This window comes from Watersipora subatra, chromosome 9 (genome assembly GCF_963576615.1).
Source record: "Watersipora subatra chromosome 9, tzWatSuba1.1, whole genome shotgun sequence".
In the NCBI taxonomy this organism is placed as follows: domain Eukaryota; kingdom Metazoa; phylum Bryozoa; class Gymnolaemata; order Cheilostomatida; family Watersiporidae; genus Watersipora; species Watersipora subatra.
Genome location: NC_088716.1, coordinates 28,492,464 through 28,504,605, shown reverse-complemented (window position 1 = coordinate 28,504,605; position 12,142 = coordinate 28,492,464). Strand labels below are relative to the sequence as shown.

The window sequence follows — 12,142 nt, the reverse complement described above, 5'->3', positions numbered from 1 at the left end:
TGCTGTTGCAAGGGTATATTGAGTAAAATGGTATAATCCAGAAACAACCATGCAGAAACATGGCTATTTACACACAATATGGCATCAAATCTATCAGGTATCATACAGTTACTAAAATATCGATATGTACACATTTTGTAATACTGTGAAACTGAAGCAAAATATCTAAACCAAGTAAAGTGTGTAAAAAGCGATCAACTGAAATGCACACATAAACAAATAGAATAATGGTTTGAATCTGGAAAAAGTAGGTGAATATTTAAAAGCATTTTATGGTTAGATTTAGCTTATTATTACACATAAATGTATACATTCCGCAAAAAACAAAACTTGTCTGATTCAAAGCTCAAAGTTATATAAAGTAAATTTTGATATATTACTGTAAGACAGGCGCAGCCAAAGGGCTTAGAATCTGGTGCGTAGAGAAGTGGGTAATATACAAATTAGTACAAGCGACACGACTCCAACTGATAGAGCCTATAGAATCATCAAACACATGGCAACTGTAACCCTGAGAAAAGTGACCCCGACTGACAGAGACAACAGTCATTAAACTGTAGCGTATGTCGAAGAGAGCCGAGCTATTCATTGCAGCGGGGCCTCCAACATTTCCAGGAGAAATGTATCGATGGGGGCATTTCCTACTAGCTTGAAGAAGAACAGGTGCTCAAGGGTCTTCAATCCTGCAGAAGAATGTAAGGTTGCGTAAGAATCCTGACATATCCACAACATAGAAAACGCATGTACATGTACAGTAGCCCCGTCATACGACATGAATTCGTTCCGATGTTGGCATCGTGAGGCAAAAATGTAGCATACAGATATAGAAACCCATAGTAATTATCTAGTGCAAACACCCTCTGGTGAAAAAATAAAATTTTTATATAATTGCTGTACATATTAAAAATTAGTTACAAAATAGTATGTTAACCTTAGTAACCTACAGTTACCTACAGCAACTTAAGTGTATTTAGTGATTATGATCTGCAATAAAATGTAACATTACTATGTACAGTATGTACCGTGGAGAGTCCTTATCTTCGAGACAGATGTAGAGCAAACTATGAATTTAACTTGAGTGAATTTAGCTTACTAAATACACAATTGAAGTTTTAGTATGTATTTTACTAAACTAAACCTTAATTTTGTCACCGTCTCAATCTTTATTGCCTGTTTCTGGTTTCGTTTTCACTAAAAATTGTAGCGAATAACGACGAACTGAGAGAGCGTGAATTGCAGATCTTTCAGACATTGTCGGAGGGATTTCCATGAATAGCATATCTGCATCTTTACTATTCAAACGTATTCAAGCACACTGACTGCCAAATTTGAATTTCGAGAGATATTTTTGTTGATGACGGTATGGAGCATAATTGTCGTATGGCAGGGACAAAAAACATCGTGTGTGACATCGTTAAGCGAAAAAGCCGTATAACAGGGTAATAGCAAGTGGCGAGCAACTCTCATTACCCCTCATTGTTAATAAGCTGATTTTTAACTCCTGGTCAACGCCGGGTAGAACAGCTAGTCCTTAAATAAAAGTAGCGTATTTACAATTTTTTGTTTGTAGATTTCACGTTTTTAAAAAAACTCATCTGTTGCTACCATATGTTACCATCATCTGTTACTATCATCTGTTGCTATCATATGTTACCATCATCTGTTGCTGTCATATGTTACCATCATCTATTACTATCATCTGTTACAATCATATGTTACTATCATATGTTACTATCATATGTTACTATCATATGTTACTATCATATGTTACTATCATTCGTTACTATCATTCGTTACTATCATTCGTTACTATCATTCGTTACTATCATTCGTTACTATCATTCGTTACTATCATTCGTTACTATCATTCGTTACTATCATTCGTTACTATCATTCGTTACTATCATCCGTTACTATCATCCGTTACTATCATCCGTTACTATCATCCGTTACTATCATCCGTTACTATCATCCGTTACTATCATCCGTTACTATCATCCGTTACTATCATCCGTTACTATCATCCGTTACTGTCATACGTTACTATCATATATTACCATCATCTGTTACTATAATCTGTTACTATAATCTGTTACTATAATCTGTTACTATAATCTGTTACTATGATCTGTTACTATAATCTGTTACTATAATCTGTTACTATAATCTGTTACTATCATCTGTTACTATCATCCGTTACTATCATCCGTTACTATCATCCGTTACTACCATCCGTTACTAACATCCGTTACTAACATCCGTTACTATCATCCGTTACTATCATCCGTTACTATCATCCGTTACTATCATCCGTTACTATCATCCGTTACTATCATCCGTTACTATCATCCGTTACTATCATCCGTTACTATCATCCGTTACTATCATCCGTTACTATCATCCGTTACTATCATCCGTTACTATCATCCGTTACTATCATCCGTTACTATCATCCGTTACTATCATCCGTTACTATCATCCGTTACTATCATCCGTTACTATCATCCGTTACCATTATCCGTTACCATCATCCGTTACCATCATCCGTTACCATCATCCGTTACCATCATCCGGTACCATCATCCGTTACCATCATCCGTTACCATCATCCGTTACCATCATCCGTTACTATCATCCGTTACTATCATCCGTTACTATCATATATTACTATCATCTGTTACTATAATCTGTTACTATCATATGTTACTATCATATGTTACTATCATATGTTACTATCATATGTTACTATCATATGTTACTATCATATGTTACTATCATATGTTACTATCATATGTTACTATCATATGTTACTACCATCTGTTACTATCATCTGTTACTATCATATGTTACTATCATCCGTTACTATCATCCGTTACTAGCATCCGTTACTATCATCCGTTACTATCATATGTTACTATCATCCGTTACTATCATCCGTTACTATCATCCGTTACTATCATCCGTTACTATCATATGTTACTATCATGTCCAAACTCTCCGCCTTCACTTTTATTAGGCATCTCATTAGGTAACTTTACATTATGTAGGCCTGGAAAAGAGTTGGTGGTTTAACTTAGGCTATCTGTCCAATGGCTGCTCAGCCATGCAAGCATACGTCCTCGTGATAGATTTTAACTACTCTCAATATATACTATATGGCCTCTCAGATCTTTAACAGAGCTTGTTTAAAGAAACTCTTATTTTCTTTTACTTATTGTAATAATTTCAAGGAAAACATTGCCTTTTGTTTTCACAGCTATCGCCACTCGCAGCGCTAGTCTTCCTGAGATCCATGATATTAAACTATAAAATGAAAAGATGCAGCACTGCTTAATAAAATTGTTTAATATAATTCAAGCAATGTAGAACCAATTTAGGTGAAGGAGAACCGCATACATATGTCCCAATTTACACAACTGTAATGTTTTTGAAAAGCTTTCAACGCTATAATGCTATTATGCTAGTGCAAAGCCAAACATTTACTAAAGTTTTACACCTTGTTGAAAGATTTGTTTTCTAAGGTAAGCCAAAGTTCATCGACTTCCATGAAATTTATTTATAGCACCAAACTATCATTTCTATGGTTGTGCTATGAGTTTCTTCAATAAAATTGTAAAAAGACCTGTTTGCATTATCATTAACTCAGTAGAATACTAAATGGGTTTAGCTATGTGCGACTGGTATTAAGGAACAGTTCTATGAATATTAACCAATTAGCGCAGTTACTACAGTAGTTTGGACACACGCATTCACACACTCATTCATGTGATTTTATAAAAAATTCGACACATTCATGGAGCTAATAAAACCTAGAATTAAAATTCCCTTGAGTGTTTCATATTCTAGCTGAGTTGTGACGATCTGAAGATATGAATAGAAAAAGGACTTCGGAGACGGTATCATCAAGCGAGCTAGTCACACAATCATTCCGAGACATTCACTACTTTGGCAGCAGTGAATTCGCCTTCAGCCAGTTGTTTGAGCGCAGAGGTGCAATTAGCTCCCACTGTAGACATTGTCCCGCATCAACGGACAGACAAACAGACAAGAGGCCGAGTAGAGGAGTCATACTCACCGATACTCCGGAGAGCAGGAAGTCTCAGGAGTAACTTAGCAAACCTCCCATCTTCATTAGGATAAGATGTCCTTGAATACTCCTCAAGCGTACCGTAGACCTTCTCTCTCAGCTGCTCTATCTCGGGGCTGCACGAAACGCCTTTGGCATCTACCAATGAGAATTGTCTCCCCATGACTAACATAACCCAGAAATAAATGTTGGTGAATATTCAGAATTTATTCATACAAAACCAATGAAATTAAACAATAAATATTAAATATACTAGACAAGATAATATTAAATACACTAGACAAGACAATATTAAATATACTAGGCAAGACAATATTAAATACACTAGACAAGACAATATTAAATACACTAGACAAGACAATATTAAATATACTAGACAAGATAATATTAAATATACTAGACAAGACAATATTAAATACACTAGACAAGATAATATTAAATATACTAGACAAGACAATATTAAATACACTAGACAAGACAATATTAAATACACTAGACAAGACAATATTAAATATACTAGACAAGACAATATTAAATACACTAGACAAGACAATATTAAATATACTAGACAAGACAATATTAAATATACTAGACAAGATAATATTAAATACACTAGACAAGACAATATTAAATATACTAGACAAGATAATATTAAATACACTAGACAAGACAATATTAAATACACTAGACAAGACAATATTAAATATACTAGACAAGATAATATTAAATACACTAGACAAGACAATATTAAATATACTAGACAAGATAATATTGAATATACTAGACAAGACAATATTAAATACACTAGACAAGATAATATTAAATATACTAGACAAGACAATATTAAATACACTAGACAAGACAATATTAAATACACTAGACAAGACAATATTAAATATACTAGACAAGACAATATTAAATACACTAGACAAGATAATATTAAATATACTAGACAAGACAATATTAAATACACTAGACAAGACAATATTAAATACACTAGACAAGACAATATTAAATATACTAGACAAGACAACATTAAATACACAAGACAATATTAAATATACTAGACAAGACAATATTAAATATACTAGACAAGATAATATTAAATACACTAGACAAGACAATATTAAATACACTAGACAAGACAATATTAAATATACTAGACAAGACAATATTAAATACACTAGACAAGACAATATTAAATATACTAGACAAGATAATATTAAATATACTAGACAAGACAATATTAAATACACTAGTCAAGACAATATTAAATATACTAGACAAGACAACATTAAATATACTAGGCAAGACAATATTAAATACACTAGACAAGAAGATATTAAATATACTAGACAAGACAATATTAAATACACTAGACAAGACAATATTAAATATACTAGAAAAGATAATATTAAATATACTAAAATACTAGACAAGACAATATTAAATACCACTAGAATAACTGGAATTTGAATACACATGATCATTTCTGAGAGTATGGAAACCAAATATCAATGATGTTTTTGAAGGAATAGCTACTCCATTGGCTATCTTTGATGAATACACAGTAAAAATCAGCATTTTATTTGACATATAGAGAAACGATGTAGGTAATATCGTTCAACCTCTCAAAACAGTTTTGAAAGGTAGAGAACCGAGCAACTCACCTGGATTGAACAAGATGATCGCCTTGAGAGCCCCCAGCTCTGTCTTGTCCATCTTCATCTCCCTCATCTTAGAGACGAGCTCAGTCAGTACCCGATCAAAGATGGTTCCTACTCCAGCATCGTGAGCAGAGCTCCTGGTTCACAAATAAAACAGTAAAACAAAAGGGAACATTAATCTACAAAACCTATATACCCTAACGGATGAAAATATTCGCGGAGTTAAGTTTTGCGCAAATCGCCTTTTTCATGCACATTCGCGGGCAAAATCATTCGCGGATCAACACAATCACTCTCTATCAAGATTTATATTGCTAGCTGCAATAGAGTTAACCCTTCGCACGCGTAAACCGAGTGTTTAGGTTTTTGTTTAGCTAAGAATTTTATGTCGATCATACTAAGCTGTAAATTTTTGGCTTCATCCAAAGGTTTTCATGAATGTTCATCGATTTGGAGGCCTTTAGGGAACCAACAACTTGCCGTAAGTTATGAGTCTTTTCAACATAAAGAACTGCAGATTTTTTTCGATGATGATGCCGTGCCGAATTTCGAATAACATGTGACAACCTTAAATAATTTTGTAAAGAAGTGTGATGCATTGGCAATGGGGTTAACTCAAAGGCCTGACGATGATTTTTTAAAAATTTGTAACTCGGCTACGTTTACTACTTTTGCCTAGAGACTAGTTTTTAATTTGAGGCACTAGTTATTCTCCCTTGTGTTTAAAAATCGAACTAATTATTGGCGAAATTTAATAATTCGCAGAATCGCCTGTTCGCGAAATTGCGATTTATTAAATCCATCAAACATTTTCATCCTGTAGGGTAATCTACGTAATCGTATATAATCTACGTCATGGTATATAATCTACGTAATTGTATATAATCTACTTAATCTATGTAACCTACATAATATATGTAGCCTACACTATATATGTAACCTACTTCAGCTTTATGTAACATAGTAAACCGCTAGCCGGCAATCTGGCATCACTTGAAACAATTGTACCACGCAAAGTAAGGGTTGATGGAAGCTCAAAGAAAATTTCAAAAGACAGGTGACAGTTACAGGGTATAAAAACCTCATAATAAAATTAATACAAACATATTACATGTTCTTGTTTGTTCGCAATACTTTGTTAGAACTAAGTATTGCGAACAGACCAAAACGTGTTGGTACAGAATGTAATCATTTCAAACAACAGGTATCAGGTACACTAATTAACAGGTACACTAACTATCGGGTACACTAACTATCAGGTAAACTAACTATCAGGTACACTAACTAGGTACACCCACCTCTACAGCTACTTATCAACATTCACCTAGTTCAGCGAAATTCAGAGAAATTATACAAACAAATCAAAGTAGACTCTGCTACAATGTAAACCTTCTTTTTTGTAAATTTCACCTAATGTAAAGAGTTTATGAAAATTTTTACATCATATTTTGTAAAAAATTTCATATAATGAAACGTGTCAAATCGGTACAAGTTCTTAAATTAGATTTGAAAAACAAGAGTCCCATAGTTAACCTTGAAAATATTATTTTCTTTTCAATTTTTATCTTTTTATGGAGATCTTTATGATATATATATAATTATATATACATAATTATATATATATAATTATGTATATATAATTATATATATATATGATATATATATATATACACATGTATAAGTACCCTGGCAGTCTAGTGAATCGCCTGGTCGTTAAGTGTGCCGATAAAGCAGAGATGTATGTGCACAACTATTCGAAAACACCTAAATGCGATCGATCGGTACACTTGTCAGAGTGTCTGTCTCCCAAATTGAATGTCACGGGTTGGTGTAGCGCTGAAAGCTATCTTTTATCCTTAACTATAACCCTGGTCCTGAACAAACAAACACAAACAGACACCGGCCTTATTATATCAAAGATATATTTTTCTTTTACTTTATTTTAGGCAAACACAATATTTTTTCTTAGCAGGATAGACCTTGAAAAAAGTAAAAAATGGACTGAAGTTGACATTGAAGGTGTGCACTCCCTTTAGCGTAAAATTATCGTAATCATAAACCCTAAGCCAAGTAGTTAAAGTAATGAGAAAAAAGGGAAAAGTTGTCGATATAAAACAAATAATACCAGTTACTGTACAAACATTAAATTAAAAATTATTTTCTGTTTTTTTCTTTCTTAACAAGCCAAAGGGGTGAGTTAGCGATGATCTTGGATCTTGGTTTAGGTAAGTTACATATGTTTTACGCTTGGTGTAATGTACATCTCTATAACATAAACATTCTCAGATCAGACTACATGTATTTACGTTGTAGAAGTGTCTAATGTATACAAAGTAATGAGGAGTTGCTGATATGACACGCGCACAGAGCTAGTTGAGTCTTACCTGTGCACATGGAGGCCGGTAGCAAGGAGTATCCCATCGGTCACCTGTATAGACCTGTGCGAGAAGCTGGCAATGAGCAGCTCATTCCAACCTGGGAAAACATTTGTTTCAACATACACATAATTTATATTCATGCAGCACGGTTGGTAACCCAACCAGTGTGCAGTGATAACTATACAATTGAACAGAGGCAAGCGCACGTAAATGAATACAAGTGAGATAGGATGTAAGATTAGCTGAACAAGATGGCACTAAACAGAGATAGATACATCGATAGATACAGACAGAAGAGTGAGGAAGAATGGCAGCTGGAGGAGTGATATATATAGATACAGTATAGATAGATACAGTATAGATAGGTACAATATATATACTATATATATATATATGCTATATATATATATGCTATATATATATATGCTATATATATGCTATATATATATATGCTATATATATATATGCTATATATATGCTATATATATATATGCTATATATATATATGCTATATATACAGTAGATGCAGTATGAACAGTCTCTTGCATGAAAGTGCTCAATATTAAAATAGAGCGATGTAAAATTGAGTAAAAATGAAAGTTAAAGTTAAGTTTAAAACAACTTTATTACTAATAGTTTCATATTGCCATGCAATAATCATCAGATAAAATTGTTAGCACTGAAGACGACTTATATATAGATGGAAATAAAAGCGTAGGTCTTAAAATACCTAAATACACCACTGATACGTAGGATTAAAATTAAAATTAGCAAGCAACACGATTTAAAGCCTCAACAATGCAGAAGTTTAAAAGTTAAGTCTTAAAATTGCTTAAAAGGAATTTGCCAGCATGTCTACATGTTGAAACTAGTTCGCAGCGTTTGTTTAAGGTAGCAATGTTAGGATTGTATATAATATAAAATTTCTCATACAGACATAGGTTGCATCTGCCTGTGGTCTTGTTGTATGATGTAGCCCTTTTGACTATGCTCCACTTGATGTTATATTCTATGCCTTGGTCTTTTAAGGTCCATATGTGCTTACTGAGCTCGGTGCTTGATCTTTTCTCTACATTTCTAAAGGTTGTCATATGATTGTAATAGCGTTGTTTGAATGTGGTGTCAGTCAATCCTATGTAATGTTCGTCCGCAGATTGATCATTGGTGGTGACTGTCGCCTTATATATAATTGACTTGCTCAGGCACTTTCCTTGTAGTGGGCAGCCATTCTTATGTCGGCAGTTGCATTCTCTTGGTTCTGTAGTTATAGGGGTCTCATTGTGATGCTGCAGCAATCTGGTTGTTTAAATCGTGTTGCTTGCTAATTTTAATTTTAATCCTACGTATCAGTGGTGTATTTAGGTATTTTAAGACCTACGCTTTTATTTCCATCTATATATAAGTCGTTTTCAGTGCTAACAATTTTATCTGATGATTATTGCATGGCAATATGAAACTATTAGTAATAAAGTTGTTTTAAACTTAACTTTAACTTTCATTTTTACTCAATTTTACATCGCTTTATTTTAATATTTTAATATATATATATATGCTATATATATATATATATGCTATATATATATATATATGTATATAGATGCAATATAGATAGATACGGTATAGATAGATACGGTATAGATAGATACGGTATAGATAGATAGATACAATATATATATATATAGATACAGTATAGATATATACGGGATATATCGATACAGTATAGATAGATACAGTATAGAACTATAGATAGATACAGACAGAGGCGTTACAGCTGGAGGAGGAATAGAAGGTACCTGATCGTAGAAGGATGACCTGGTCCTCGATAGGCAGCTCCTGAAAGTGTGGAATGCGCTTGGCCCACTCCACTAAAGTGAACAGCTGCTTATCAGCGGCCTGACAGATGTTGGCAACAGCGTCTCTCTGAATAACAGAAGATGAGTAAATTACCACCGTGTCACTAGAAACAGCTGTAACATCCTCTAAGCTATGTTTGAAATACAATTGATCAAACTTTCACTATGTTTCCATGATGCGCAGTGCTTCGGAGTTGCGCTATCTCCGAATCATGGAAACGGCGTCTTCGCACTGAAATCACTGCGCACTGATCAGTGCGAAGCCAGTGCAAATTCGCAGCAAGGAAACAGCGACTGCGCAGTGGCTGCGCATAGCTCTCATGCCGTGGAGACAGATTTTACGATTACCATCAACTAGTACAAAGGTTGTCCTGCTAATCTTGTTTTTTTACTATTCTTCCGATCTTCTTTCACAAAAATTTAATTATAGTCTGCATTCACGAGGATGATGAGGTGATTACTTTCCTGGACTTTGTTATCGATGCCAACACTTCGAAAAATAGGTGGCAAGTCCTAAATTAACGTTTAAATAATATATTACTTAAAAATACTTAGTAAAAATATATTACTATGTAAAAAGTGTGTTAAGGTTTGTAAAACCTTGTGAATGTGTATTGTAAATAAAAGTATAATGACGACAGAATAATAAAAAAGACTGTTTATGACGTTCGGTATCCGTGATCGATTCTATTTCTCCATCAGGCGATTCGATTTATACAATTTCTCTTCTCTGGCTAATTTGCGGTATTTGCTGAAAACCACTGCGCAGCATGGAAACGTACAATCCTCTCGACTTCGGAGGGGGCTGCTTCGCAGTACTGCGCACCATGGAAACATAGTGTTTGAATGTCTTAGGTAGGTCTGAGCTTGCTATTTCCTCTACCAATATTGCCTATCATCATTCAGGACTCCATTTTGCTATCCTAGCTGTTAAAATTCTGTGAGTTGAGACTTTCTAGTAATGGTATTATCATGAGTAGACAACTTCCAAATATTACAAGTTCATGCTGCTCCGGCGACCAGCTATGGTACAGAAATATCTAAGTGTGTTCTGTCCAATATAACCACTATTTAACTAAAAGCATGACTTGCAAGAAGAGAATACAGCTTGCTCAACTCCAACAACTGGCCAAGTTGGAATTGATCTCTTCAGAGAGGGTTAGACCTAATATATATACCATATGCTGTCAGATCTCTAGATATACAAGCTAAATGTGAGAAATGTTGTGGTAAAGCTAACCGTGCAATACTAAAAATAAAACTATAATTATACTTTAAAACTATAATAGAACTAAAAATGAAACTATAGCCTTCTGTTCAAAATGATTTCTTTTTTAATAGTAGCGAGTGCTCAAATCTTCAAGTCACCGCACTGCACATTTTGTGCATATTAGTGTGAGCTAACCACAAATTATAACTGTGTATACCACATATAATAAGTCAGTTTTTTGTTTGCAAAGATAATGATCTTTGCAAACAGAAAAACTGACTTGCGGATACTTTTAGTCTATCGATTACTTTTATAGAATTCTGATATCTTTGTAAAGTGATAATGCTGAAACCCTCATTAGGCATATATTTACTACCAGTACTTTTATGAAAAAAATTCTTTTTAGGCAAATTGTTCATTCTTAGCCTTCAACTCTGTTTTATAGTATTTGGTACAAACATAATCATTTTTTCTGTTGATTCATTAGATTGCCATTAAAGTTGGACACAATAGTGCACATTGGATGCAACTTGTCTTTCGCTTTATTACATTATTCTACCATAATAAACATGATGCGCAGACAAAAGGTTTTCAGATATCTGACCCGATATATATAAGTTATTCACTCAAGGTGCTGTCTATACTTGGCAAATTTTGCAAGAAATGCTCGGCAGGGAGACCATACACAGCACATTATATGAGCAGTCCAAGTCTTGTCATCAGCCAAAGTTAAAAAATGAACAGCTCAGTTAGAGACTCGACAGTTCAGCATCTGTTCAAGTTGGTCACCAAGGAAAATCTTGAAGCTACCATTTATTCTTACATTTATAAGAACAGACAATTGAAAAATTCTGCTGTATCATTCAATAAAGTTATTCAGGAGTTATACTTGAAGTTTATGTTGGGCTATTTTTAGATGAAACAGTCTGTTAACACCGTGTTGTTAA

At 33.8% G+C, this 12,142-nt stretch overlaps 1 pseudogene; it reads right to left on the bottom strand.

Moving 5' to 3' along the window:
- Nucleotides 1–12,142, bottom strand: part of LOC137404369 (retinoic acid receptor RXR-alpha-B-like) — a 55,057-nt pseudogene continuing 42,915 nt past the window's right edge.